This window comes from Grus americana, chromosome 15, assembly GCF_028858705.1.
Source record: "Grus americana isolate bGruAme1 chromosome 15, bGruAme1.mat, whole genome shotgun sequence".
In the NCBI taxonomy this organism is placed as follows: domain Eukaryota; kingdom Metazoa; phylum Chordata; class Aves; order Gruiformes; family Gruidae; genus Grus; species Grus americana.
In genome coordinates this window covers 15,597,328-15,611,373 of record NC_072866.1, presented here as the reverse complement: position 1 = coordinate 15,611,373, position 14,046 = coordinate 15,597,328, and the positions used below count along the sequence as shown (strand labels likewise).

Sequence of the window (14,046 nt, the reverse complement as noted above, 5' to 3'; positions counted from 1 at the left end):
TTTTAAAGTAAAGTGATAGTTAATGATGTCTGCTTCACTTTGTCTCCGTGTAGTTCCTGAGTACTTAAGTATGTACTGAAGGATTGCACTTATTTTAATGAAGAGTTTGGACACATTGACCATGTACTTCATTCACAGAGGATAAAAATAGCTACTTAGCAGCTGGTTTATTAGAAAAACCTGTCAACCTATAGAGCTGTAAGGCAGGAATCCCATGGAAGTGAAGAACACACAGTATTTTACTTCAAGATTTACAGAAGCAAAGGAAAAAATATGTGAGCAGCCATAATGTTGGCATTTCTGACTTCTTCACTGTGTATTCTTTATAGCAAGATGTAGTATAGGAAAGGTATGTGACTTAGGTAGTAAAAGTGTATTTAATTATACCAGTTGTATAACATCTAGCAAATTGTTTTTAATTGCATATGACTTCCTTCTTTTAATTCCAACAATTTCATGGGAAAACTTAGTATTGCAAATTTTTTGGACAGCAGTATTTCCTCTTAGTGGGATAGACACAAAATCCACTAGAAAACCATGTGTTTTGTGGTCCTCTGAGATTTGCCTGAAGAAGGAAATGGCTTGACCTATTTGGTTGCTATGAAGTAAAAACATTCTTTGGTTTTTTTTTTTTTTTGTGAACATCTGTGTCACATTTATTTCATTACTTTCTGAGGTTCTTTAAACCCATTATTTGGTAATATAAAGTTTTATTTAAGGAAAATAAAGTGATACATAGCTGCTTCCACAATTTCATTGAAGTTCTGATATCTGCTTACACATAGGTATGATATAAGTGGGTAGGTTTTCCAATAAAAGTTGACATGATAAAAGGCAAACACAAACATTACCTAGTATTTCCTAGGAAAAAAAGTATTTGACAAATTCAATAGGATCTCATGGAGTTAACAGGAAATGTCGTATGCTGGAAGCTTGCAAAATCCAAATCAGAATCTCATCCAGGATATGGAGTACTAAAGATCTTTGATCTAATTTTTCAACAGGTCGGGCTTCTTGGCATGGTTTTACTAACAAGCCTCATTTTCAGATGTTCTGTTTATTATAAGAAGAAATAGTTACCTTACGGCAGGTATGTGGAAGAACTGTGGACCTCATACTGTTATTTAGCAACCCAATGGAAATTGTACCAATAAGGATAGATTTTACTGCAAGGCTATTAATTAATAATTCTTCTGAATTCCATTAAAAAATTCTTCAAGAATTGAAAATCAGTTAATTTGTGAAAGCTGAATCTGATTTGAAGTCTGGCTTTCGCTATGATATCCAAGGGCTTGGTTGGATTTTGAGGAGCTGCTGCTGTTCTTTGCAGATGTGGGACTTTAATACAAAAGGAGAAACCATTGTTGATTTTTAGATTAAATACCTTGAATTTCTTAACCAAGCAAAAAATGCTGTGTGAAAATGATGAAATGCAAGTCTGCTGACTCTCAGGGTATGGAAGAGGCTGAACAATAACTGTGGGAATTAATTTTAGTGGCTCTTCTACCCAGCTACTGGTTCTCACACAGCTCGTAGGAATATACTCCTCAGTCAAATTAGATTGAAATTGAGTGCTACGCTAGGCACACTTTGGCAGAAGGAGTTGATGGGTAGGAAAAGAAATATGTCCAATCTCTCTTGTGCTCTCTCTCATTCTCACAGACGTGCATGCACAAAAAAAGGCTGAAAAAATTGGCATGTGCAAATAGGGGAACTGCCTCTTACTGTTTTCTCTAAGAGGAACTGTGAGATGTAATCATTCAATGAGTCACCTCTAAGTTTTTATACAACTGCGTCATTAATAGTCGGTGTAACTTCTAGCACAGAGATGTGTGTTTTTACTTATTTATTTATTACTATCTGATTCATATTGCAAAATACTATTCAGGTTGTTTTCTTGTTTAATTCCAAGTATTCAAGAGTCTTTATTTGCTGCTACATTTTTGCTTTCATGTACTGTAGATATCGTGTTCCTTAATAAGATCCTTGTTTATCTCATAGGCAGTGTTGTCTGTAGGGTCAAATTCTGACATAAACAGATCCTGTTGCCTTACTACAAGAGAGGGGGAATTGTCAAAAGGGACATTTGTAATTGCATTGCATATTATAAAATAAGGAATTGTTGTTGCTTGAAGCAGTATTTCTTGTATTCAGTAGTCAGATTCCAAATACGTTTTTTTTCTTTCTTGCTCATGTAAGTTTGGACTAATGAACTTCCTGCCTAGTCATTCTAATACACTGAGGAGGAATTTTCCCACCAGGCTGTGTAGTCTGTCTGAGTACAACTTCGACCACTTGCAAATGCAATTTTTGAATTTGTAAAGCTGCTGCATATTTAGTTGAGGTTAAACCAAGTGGCTGTAAGAAGAGATGGTGTCTCTGTTAGGGAGAAACTCCGTTCCTTGGGAAGAACCCTGCAAGTGAAATGCTTTCTCTGACCATGAAAGTCCTAATGTGTACAGGACAGGGTCTTGGCTCCAGTCCTCCCTGAGAAGACCAAATGGACCTGACCCACGTGTTTGTTGTACGTATAAAGTGCTCAACTGTTTCCGATTGCCCATGCAGGAGCTGCTGGGTACAAGCAGCTGATGATCCATTAGAATAGATCTATGGATGTTATTGCATGGGGTAGGTGAATGTATGTCTATATACTGTTTTGTGGTTCTCCCTTTTTTCTTATTTTTGTTTCCAATTTTTAATTTTTTTCCTTTTCTTTTAACAGAAAAGGTTCTGTTTGGGATCCATCCAAACCAAATCGTTAATATTCAGGCATATACCTTCAAGAGCCTCTATCAGGCTGAAGTAATCCTTGGTTTAGTCTTGCATTTTGTAACCCCGGTATATACTAATTGGGGAAAACTCATTTTGCATGTGGTATCTGTCACATAAATGTGTAAATGGTTAGTCTGTATTATGGAAGTATATATTTATGGTCTCAAAAGTAACTTTTTTGTTTTATAGAACTTTATTATAATTTAACTTGCTCTTCTGCAAGTCAGTTTTGACCTACTGTACCACCATTTCAGTTATTAAAATTATCGTGTCACGTACTTACAACATTTTTAAGCAGTGTCCAACATTCATCAGGGGACAAGGAGAATATCTGTGCTTGTTTTCCCACCATCTCTTATCATTTCTGCTGCTATTCCTGAATTGCGGTTTGTATAGAAACTGTTTCCTAAGTGGAAGTTGAAACTGGTAGCCAAGGTTAGTCAGAGGCAAAGTTTAGAGAAATGCCTGTTGTGTCGTTTGCAGTCACAGAAGGGAGAGATTAAAAGGTTTCAGGTATGTGACTAGTTTGTTCTTCATGTAGGTGTTGCTGATTAATTCTGTAATCTGGGAATCTCAGAAGGCAGGCAGGCTTAAGACCCAGTCTATGTATTACACGAGGTCAACCCTTCTAGGCAGCTTGTGACATTTCAGTTTGCTGTAGATACTTTAGTGAGGACAGATAAATGGAGCATATGGAGTTGATTATTTTTTTGGCTATAGGAAGTGGATTTTTGTGCATTAAATATAGTAACTTTCTTTTTTAAAATATCTGCAAGGAAGCTTCCCCACCCCCAATGATTTTTTTTTTTTAAATCAAAATACATGTAACTCTCTTCACTCTCATTTTGTGCAATGTAAGTTGGAAAGACTGCAATGTTTAGTTTTTGTCTTATACCAATAAATGACATAGCATCACATGAATGTTTTAAAAGATTAGATGATATTTTATAAGAGCAAACATAAAAAGATGACTAGTTTAAGTCCTTCCACTGTGAATTCACTGATATCCAAAGTACAGAGAGTTTATGTTATGTTATTGTTCTTATTTTGCTGAAAACTTATTTTCGTTCTGTATTTTCTACCTGTGTTGTAAGCCTGGAAAAGTAACATGTGTTACGAAGGGGAAAGGTTGGGTGAAATTGGTAATCCAAATTAAATACAAATAATACTCTAAAGTTTATGGAGCCTGTGGGTGGGTGGACTTGGCAGATATATCCATTGTGGTATGTTAGACTTGAAAGGCCATATGGAGATGATTATTTTCTGGCATTTTGTAGTAAAGGTTTTTGAAGAAGGAATTTTTATTTTTTTGTAATTTTTTTTTAGAAAAGAGATGAAAAGTAGGAAGAATAACTTCAGTTTGCATTGAGTAGTAAAATAGTTTGTTGTAGTAGCATATGGAAAAACAATTTATTCAAAGGTAAGCTGCTAAAAGAAGTTCTCCTACTGTTTTCCTATTGGCTCCCTTGTTTTCTGAAGGCAGCCAAAGATCCTGTGCAGCTGGGACTAATACAGGATCCAGCTGTAACTTTTTTTATTGTTGTTCAGATGTCCGGTGATGGTCAAATCTAAGTTATTGTGTGGAAATTCAGTAAAGGAAAAGGGTAGGGTGGGAAAAAAGTGACTCTCTATAAAAATATTCCAGTAAAAGCAACAGGAACTAGGAGTATCCATTTCAGAACTCTGCCATAAATCCCATCCTGAAATACTTAAACGCCTTCAGATTTTGCTGTAGACTTCAAGTCATCTAAGAGTTCTTAGTTTATTTTTTTAAACAGAAATGAAGTTAACCAATTGGAGTGGGAAGGTGGCTGTTCTTTTAGATTACTTATGGAAGAAGATACCAGTTTCTCATTCATGGTACAAAGTTTTAGTTAAAATTATTTACTGTCTTTAAAGTATTGGTACAATATATAGTGCAACAATGTGGAGTGTATCTAACAGTTTTGTTTTTACTAATTTCATTTATGCTGTGTTTCGCTAGCCTTTGTTTTACAGAGCCGAAGTATGTTAAGGAGGGGAGAAGCCTTATGTTTTTCTGCAGACTTTGGTTTACCTTTGCTATATTTGGTGCTTCCAATTCTGTAGATGATGCTTTGGACTGAGGTTAAATAAAATAAGTGAGCAATACAGCAGGTATACGGAATGGTGAGAATACTTAACGGTGATCAAAATAATGCATTCTTTTTTCTTTCAAAGCAGTTTTGGTTTTTTTCCATGTAAAAAAAGGTCATGTTTCTCAAGTTTCTTTATAGTTGTACCAGTCATCGTGTTTCTTAGTTACCCGAGACCAGTGATGCCAGTGTGGAAATGCACTGTCCTTTAGATATCTGCTTCCTTTCCAAACCTTCCTTCCAAACTTAACTTGCCGATGAAGTCCATCCAATAGCTACCTGAATTTCAGAATTCTTTTACTATTATTCCAAGTTTTTTGAATGTCGTTACTCAATCAGTTTGTAATTATGCCAGTCTAATTTAATAAGTTTAATAACAATAGAATACAAATTACAAGTCCTAATTGACTGGAAGAGCTAGCTTGAAATACTGTAAGTTATGCCCATTACTAGTTACAGTGAAAGGAATTTTAAAACATAACTACTGTCTCAAGCATAATCCTGGACAGTATTAATGCATTCCTTTCCATATGCCTTAATTGGTTGTTGATATTAATTCTTTTATTGGGGAAAGAAAAGGAAAAAAAAAAAAAAGATTTGTGGTTGGTCTGTTGGCTGCCGGACAGCCTGGCATTTTGCCCCACAGTGCTAGAACATAACAGCCACAACAATTTATTTTCCTTCCTGAGCTAGTAGGAGCTGATCTGTGACTTCAAAGTGGATGTGAAATGTGGACAAAACAGTGTGCTTTGAAGGCAAAACACTTCCAATACAAATCAATTACAATGCAAAAATATTGATGATGTCCATATAGCAATGTAAAATGTAATAATTTCTAGAGTTCTTGAGTGTGGTCACCAATGCCAGTTGTAAGAATGAGGAAGTTTTGTTTCAGTGGCAGGACTGCCGCAGTCTATGACATAATAGTTGATACTGTTTGAATGGTGACTGAATTAATTCACTGTCAATGTGTTTTGTAAACCTGCAACCAATTTTTTTTTTAAATTGGCATATGTTTCTTCTTCTTCTTAATTAAGCAAATGATGGCACTTATTTTCCTCTATTACTGCGTTGGGTGATGTGTATTTTGTACCTGTGTTCAGGCTTTGGTCAGATTGTTTCCTCTCCCAAAGAGTCTTTTATTTTACCTTCTTTTTATCTTCTTTATTAATATAGTATTATAAATTAATGCAAGGCAAATAATTTGCTTTCCCTCTTTTTTTTTTTGACATTGCAGTGATTAAATAAGCAGTACTACTTCATTTTATCCTTGTCTTGCAAGAATGGTAATCAAAGTTCTTTTCTGCCAATTTTTAAGGGTTATGATCTTCATTTGAATTGTGAAGAGCCTAAAGGAATCTCTTTCAGTTTAATTGTCGTCTTGAAGTACAGGTCAACTTACAGTGCATTTTGCAAAATCGGTTGTATGTAGACTCTACCAATGTCAAAGACTGTTAAAATAGAGCAGCTAGAATAAGAAACTTTGCTTACAGTTTTGCTTCAAGGTGCTTTGGCTGTATTCATGATGTAAGGAAAATTCAGAAAATATTCATGGCTTGAGAATAACGCTGCCAGCTAAATTGAAGAAAGTAGTATAATAATGTCTTGTGTCTGAGAGAGAGAACGTTGCTTTTCAACTGTTACTGCATTGTATTTTTCTCTGGAGCTCATATGGACGTAAGAGATGATTTTTCTAACGTGAGGGGAGAACATCAAAAGTTCCTTCTCACATATGAGAAATAATAGTATGACGATTCTAGCAAAGTTTTGGCTTTTCTCTACCTCATTTTACATTTTGAAGAAAGGGTTTCCTGCTGAACAAACACATGTTAGCCTGATAGCATTTTCCTGTATTTGAATTGTGAACAGTCAAATGACTCAAAAAAAATTATGTTATAGTAGATACAGGGTTTTAACATAGCATATGTGCATACAATAAATCTATTCAATTAATCAGCCTGCTTCCTTTCCCTCCACCCCCTTGCAGCTGGAAGTTCATCAGCTTCTGCTACTATATCTAGCTTCCTCTTGAGACTTTCTGGAATAGAGTTAACAGTGGTGGCAGGCATTAATGAACAATGTCGTGATTGTATTCTGCGGGTCTGTATAAGTTGTCATTTTCCATTGCTACTAATTCTTATGGAAACTATGTCATCTGTTTAGCATGAGCACATTATACGTGCCATACAAAGTTGCATGCTGCAGTATTTAGTGAAAACATGTGCATCATCATTAAATCAGTAGAAAATATTTTTCAGTTTCATTAGTGACCGATCTGGCATTTAAAATGGAAAATTTATGGTAAGATTTTATTTTCAGAAGCTCTTAGCTAGGATAATGCAGGATAGTTAGACTTCCATTGATAGATAGTTTGTAATTAATTATGTGTTGAGGTTCTTTGGCATATGACAAGACCTTTTTTAAGGTACAACTGTGGAAGAATTCAGGAAAAAGAAAAAACTAGATGCTTCCATTGGTTTTAGCAGTTGGAAACCTTCATGATAAAATACTTGCAGTCAGATCTAATGGAATCTAACAGCCTGATTAAAAACTTGTGTAACGGTGATTTTTGTTGACTTTTTTTTTTTCTTTAAAGGATCAAAATGTAATCTTTCAGGACTAGCTTCTGGCCGTTTAGAGATACTGGCAGCTTCACCTGGGTGTGGCACTCAGGTGTTTTGGTCGAGCTTCAAGTACTCCAACAAAGTTTTAAGGTCCAATTCATTAAGACATTAAAGAGATGGTAGGACAGGTGCTGTATTGAAGAATCTTTTAGAACTTGTTTTTGTATAATTTTGAAGTGGACTGTAGACTGCTGCCTGTCTAGATGTATGCTGTCAGGATTAGATGATTGTTGGTGACAAAAATCATTGCTTAATAGTGCCACCACTTTTATCACCAACCATTTTTCTCAGTGGTTGAGAACTACTTAAAAAAATAAAGTGTTTATCTGTGAATGATATTCTCCAGGTGTTTTGTAGTCACTGCTGTGTTGTCCATGTTCGTGAAATAGAGAAGAATCTCTAAACTGCATTAACAAGTTTTCTCACTAACTTTTTGTGCGGGCTGTTTCGGCAGAGTTGTAGACGCTGTTGCTACAGACTGCCTAACAGAAGTTACAACCTGGTATTTCTGGTTGCCCTAAGGCAAATTTAGGATGGTTGCAAGTATGTTAATATGAGTCAGATTTTTTTCAGCCTTATACAAAGTTTCTTTGTATAGTGAAAACTCATGCCAGGTAGAGCGCTGCCCTGAAGAAGAGACTAACTCCTTGGGAACGTGCTTAGCAGAGGCTACATATAACCACATTGTCTATGAACCTGGTAATCTGCAAGTGAAAAAATAATGATTTGCTATAGGTTTTACTCATTTAGGAAGTGATATCTTTTATTGTTACCTTTTGTGTCATGTTGAGGGGTGGTAGAACTAAAGCATTTGGTCCCACTCAATTGTTTCCCAGTCCACAAAAATGTTTCCTATTTGAGCATGGCAGGATGAAGTGGAAATCTGAGAAAGAATGTTTATTAATAGGAGCAGCATGAGCTGGTGGATTTAAAAAGAGGTTGAGGGTTGAATGCCAGTTAGTTGCTTAAAGTTTTTAAATCTCCCTTCATTTCAGGGATAATGCTCAATTTTGTATGGTTTAAGTCAGAGACAGCGAGAGTAATAAAACTAAATTGCTTAGATCTTTGAAGTTGTAGGGATATGGGTTTTTTCTTGTTTTTAGCTGAGAAAAAATATTATTTGAAAATAAAGTACAAAAGATTGTATGTTCAGATTATTTTTCACTGATCTCTGGAAGGAATGCAGTGATTTTGCCAGCATCAGGCAGAAAAAACAGCTTAGAAAGGGCAATGTAATATTTTAGCAGATCTGGCTGAAACTGTTAGGGAAAGTTTAAATAGGAAGAATGTATTTATTCAAATGAGTTTTTGATCAGAATGCCAGAAGGTCTGCTTGGAGTATGAAAAATCTTTCTTTTTGTAACATAGAACTTGTGTCTGCACTTAGAAGGATTCAAGCGTATGTTGAATGTGCTCTATTTTGGAAGTACGGTGAGCCAGATTTGCTGTGAACTGCCGATGGTCTTTTGCCAAGCAAAGAATGGGAGACCAGGGGTTTGACCTTCCAGTAAGTGGATCCATCCAGCAAACTTCTTATCAGTGGACTAGATAAAAAGCTCTTTTATATCTGGATTAGTGACCTGTCAAGCTAATTGTTTCATGGTGCGATGGCAACCAACACTTCACAAAAGCTAAATATACCCTTTCCTAAGGAATCTGAAAATACTTTACAATCTTAAACTAAGCCTTACTACTCCTTCACTAACAAATCTTTGAATAAATGTGACCTCCCTTAGTGCCCTCTCAGGCTCCAGGGCACGTGGCCAATGGGCCTGTTGATGTAATAGCAAGAAGCTGGAGCAATTCAAGCCTGAGATGGCCAAGAAGCAAAATACTCTATTACCTACAGTGCATTTCTCTCCAAGTACTGCAGCTCAACGGTTTCCATGGCAGGGATCAGGGTTACTTCTTTGACGGAGACTGCGGGGACTTTGAAGGCTTTCACAGTGTTGGGCATCACATTGTGTACAATGTTGTGTATCCTGGAATTCGTCTTGTTCTGGGGGAAAGTAAATGCTACCTGAGCAGTTATTTGGTAGGTGAGCAGTCCTATACGGCACACTGTGGCTGCCTTTTGGACACGTTCTTCATGGAACGAAGATTGCTTTCAAATCCAGCAGTTGCTCCACATCTTTCAGTGTGCAACTGATCTTGGAAAATGAATAGGAAGCTTCTGCAATAAATATTGCTTCTGAAATCTAACTCCAGAACTGCGTCAGGCAGTGGTGAGGGAAGGGGAAAGATGAACTTTGCCTTGCTTTTTCTGAAAATTGGATTTGTGTGCTTAGAAACAGCCACCAATCCTAAGTAATGGGCTAATGCTCTCCACTAATGACTGAAGTACAGTGAGCAGCTCCCTTATTGCCAAGAGTAAATGTTACTGGAAATTTGTGACAGAAAGACTGTCTGAGCCCCACGTGTTTTGCTGGGAACACGATAGGTCTGATGAGCTTTGCCTGAATCTTGGGCTGGATTTGAAGGTATTGCTGGCGGCCAGCCGCAGGGGCTGGGCTCTGGGACCCCCCTGCAGCTGCTCAGCGACATTCCTCTCAATTTTCCATGCTGCTACTTGAAATGGATCTGACAGGAATGTCTGCTACTACTCTGGTGTGTTTGCTTTTTGAGTCTTTTTTCCAGGGTCTATCCTAGGAAAAAATGTAGGTACACGCCGCCAACCATTTCCCCAGTAACTGGGGGTGCTGTGGGAAACACAGCTGTTTTCTAAGGGCAAAGCTGAAACACATTGCTATAATTTTGTTTTTTCCTTCTCATAACATTTCAAAAGCTGAAGGGATCAGTGTGTTCTTGTTTGCCTCTTCCTCACCCAAGAGATGATGAAATGATCTCTGCTTTCAAAAAGAGTTGTCCCATCCTTGGTCCAAGATGCTTGGATCCTGGAGCTGAAAGCCGTCTAGATTGGCAGTATGACATCTGTGGTTAGTCCAGTTGTTCACAGGCACTACTGGGAGTTATGTGCCAGCATGAGATGGAGTATCCCTGCTTTCCTTTTCATCCACACATACTCCTTGGGATTGTTGGGAGAGAGAGAGTTGTGTCCTGGTTGACAAGGAAAAGGAGTCGACAGAGGGGAATTTGCCCTCCTGTCAGTAGTTTAAATTTTGTCTCTCACTCTGCAGAGTTGCTAGGAATCATCCCGACCCTCTGCAGTGAACACGGAGCCAAATCCTGGTCAGTGGCAGCAGTAGTTCAAGCAATCCAGCTTCCCCATCTGTATGGGCTTCCACTTGTTCGACCTGCTTTCCATCAGCCGATCACTCTCCCATGCTGGTCAGCTGAAGAGTACATACAGGATCACTTTTGTTCCCTTAGAGTAGAGTGCCTTTGGTGATGGTTGATGGACTGGAGGTAGTCCAGTGCTAACCATTTTCCATTTTACATGAAAAGGGAATATAGTATAACTTGCAAAGGTGGATATTCTTTGCCAATTTTCTGATCTGGATTTGAACTGGGTGTCTTCATATTATATAACAATATCAGTCTGCTGAAGACTTGGTGGAAATCCATTAAAGCTTGCTTACCTGAAGTTTTGTCATCTTGCAGTTGTTTAAACTGTCAGCATTGCCTGTATGCTTGGCTCAATCAGAAACGAACAGCACCGTTGTAGAAATTAGTCATGGGACCATCCAGTCCCTTTCCATCCCATTCTTTGTGTAATTCTGTGTAGTAATACATTACACTTCTAGTGGGCAAAATTGTAAATGCCTCAAGTTAAAAGGTACGTGCTGCTTCTATTCTACGGCTTAAAAGATCTTACTCTTGGAAAGCTGTTCCATCTGCACTTTTTAATTTCAGAATTTTCTCTTCCTGCTGCAGGCAAGCAAAATCACTGCTCTTTTGCTACCCTTTCTTTGCACTGGAATGAATGAAGGGTTTCAATTAAGTACATGATATCTTTAATGTGTCACTTAGCTATGCTGTGCATACTTGGCATGGTGATCTGTTCCTTTCACCCCCTAGATAATGCTGAGGGGGAACCTTGATTTCCTTCCCAAGACTCCCACTTAAAAAGGGGCTGTTGGTTCTGCATTGCAAGTGGATATATTATTTGCCATCAGCTGTTACCTGTGGTCTCTCCTGGCATTATTGCTGGATCATTCTCTCAGTCTGGGATGCTAAAATTTCTTGTCACCTGGATCTTGCTATGAAAATGAAAAAAAAAAAAATTCAGAATTTGCAGGCTTTTACTCTATAAAGAATAAATTTTGTGTTTATGGTTACGGTAATATACTATGAGGAAAGGCTTTCAAATGCAAACATCAGAGAAAATTTATTTGATTTTTAGCTGTAGCATCAAGTAACCTACCTATTTGTTTCACCAGTTTTGCATGCATGAGTGCTCCATAGGGAGAAAATTAATACTGAGTTCTCCCAAAATTATTTATCTGTGAGACTCTGCCTTGCAGCATACATGGGGGGGGCAGAAAATTTGATTCTGTTTGACAGTGTTTTGTTGATCTGATGTAGTGTGAAGAAAAGGCTTGAGGCCTTTTATTTTTGGAAGGGTAATATCTGTATATACACTGGTGATGTTACTGCACAAAGCTGAGTCTGATCACCCCTCCCCATTATTTGCTGTAGGGAAAAGAAATCAGATGCAATGATTTTGTGAAAAAGCTGAAAGCCAAGTAAGAAAATTTTAACGCAGTATAAATGCACCACTGTCCCTAAACCAGCAAGACAATGCAAGACTGTGCATTTTTGCTTGTCGTGCTTGGCACTGTGAAGTATTACATTTGTCCTACATTACTGCGATGTTACTGTTTTCCTTGTTGAAAGAGAGCTATAACGTTAAGATGATAGTATAAGTGACAGCGTATCACTATTAAGCTGTAATCAGAATGGTGATTCACCAGATTTCTTGAACAATAATTGGTAACTGATGCTAATGAAGGCACATGTTACCTTAGATAGTATTTGCTGTATCTGTGCTCATCTGTTCATAACCCCCTCCAAAACACATACCACTGTGGTGTGGCCAGCATCTCCCTTTATCATTTCCACATTAGCTTGCATAAAATTTTTCTGCACTTCTTAAATATGCATGGCCATGCATATTTTAACGCTTTATATTATTAATGTGAGTATTAATGTATTTGGGTAAGAGACTTAGAATGTTAAGTTAAATGCAGCTTTCTTTTCATATTCAGTAATTTGTATTTACATATTTTAAAAAGAAAAGTTGGCCTAGAAGCATCTTCTGATCTTGAAGCAAGAGTAGAGACTTCAAAAGAAAAATGCTCCTAAAAGGAAATCCACACTTATCTATTTTTAATATCAGGTTGAACTACTTTCAGGATTTAGAGAATAAAGCCTGTAAGGGTGAGGTTTGGGGGCTGAGCTAAGCTGGTTTTAGGGCTGGCTGACGGTAAGGGGGTTGCTGCCCCCTGTACCTCCCTGCTGCCAGGGGTTTCTGCTCCGCCTGTTACGCTGGCTTGGGCCAGTTCTGTGGTCCCTCGGTGAAACCGTTTGGCCTACTAAAGTGGCAAAAAACAACCCAGAAAAAACGGGATCCGGGCAGGATCGTATATCCAGGAGCAGCAAGTGGCAAAGCAGTGAAGGAACATACGGGAGCCGGTACCAACTCGCGACCTGTGACGCTCAGAGCTGGTCCCTGTGTGATTTTTCTTGTTTCTCCCCAAGCGATGCTCCTTTATTTGCTTGAAGGTGGTTCTTTTACTTGGTTGTTGCAAAACACTTGGCTTCCTAATGGAAATACATCCAAGTGATGAAATAATATACGTTATTGAATATACCATGTAAAGGAGGTAAATAAAATGTAATTGTGGCCTTCAGTACTGCCTGTTCATAAAAATAGTAGAGCATGGACAGTAAAAAAGAAAAACTCGTTAACTTAAACAAACACTGCTTTCAAATGGCAAATTTCTGTGTCAATGGCGTAATTAGGAACCAAGGTAGGTGTCTCCAGTTCTTCCTATGGGCATATCTATATAACAAGGTGAAGATCAAGTATCTATTTGTGTTTCAGTGCCATTAAGAAGGGCAAGTAATAGCTAGCAGCAAGGGTTAGGCAGCTCATGTGAGAGCTATGGAAAGCCTTTGTACTCTTTTCTTCCACTTCACGGCTGTTGTTGCTCACGTTATCTACACACACAGTTTGTACAGATACATGCACTATAGTTTACTGTAAACTCCTGTTCCGTCAGGTTCAAGAAATGCATTTACTGTTGTTTATACTTCGTAGACAGAAGCATATTTGCAGGTACTGTGGCGAGGCAGCACTCTTCTGTGTGTGAGAGCTGAAACCAAATGGTTTTTTTGGAGGCAGGTGAAATGCATGGACTGGATTCCTCCTCCCACCCCAAATCAGTGTTACCTGGACCCTGATTTTGCACAATTTTGGAACTGCCTACTTTCTGCTTGACTAGGGATGTTAACACTAATTAAATTATACATGGCTATTTCTGACCAGGTCAAAAACATAATCTTGCCTTATTTGAAGTAATTCTTATGGATTATAATAAATACTGTTTATTTTTTACAAGAAATGATTTCAG

The 14,046-nt window shown here is 37.8% G+C and overlaps 1 protein-coding gene across 2 annotated transcripts in view; it reads left to right on the top strand.

The window, feature by feature from the left end:
• The window catches only part of CYTH3 (cytohesin 3), a 51,154-nt gene that overhangs the window by 6,221 nt on the left and 30,887 nt on the right, over positions 1-14,046 (top strand). The window contains exon 1 of one of the 2 annotated variants that reach the window (XM_054842972.1): positions 4,499-4,632. The exons of the other annotated variant lie outside the window; for it this stretch is intronic. The gene's annotated coding sequence lies outside the window, so the exon portion shown is untranslated. Of the gene's footprint in view, positions 1-4,498; positions 4,633-14,046 lie in introns of those variants that run through there. 2 annotated transcript variants of the gene reach the window in all.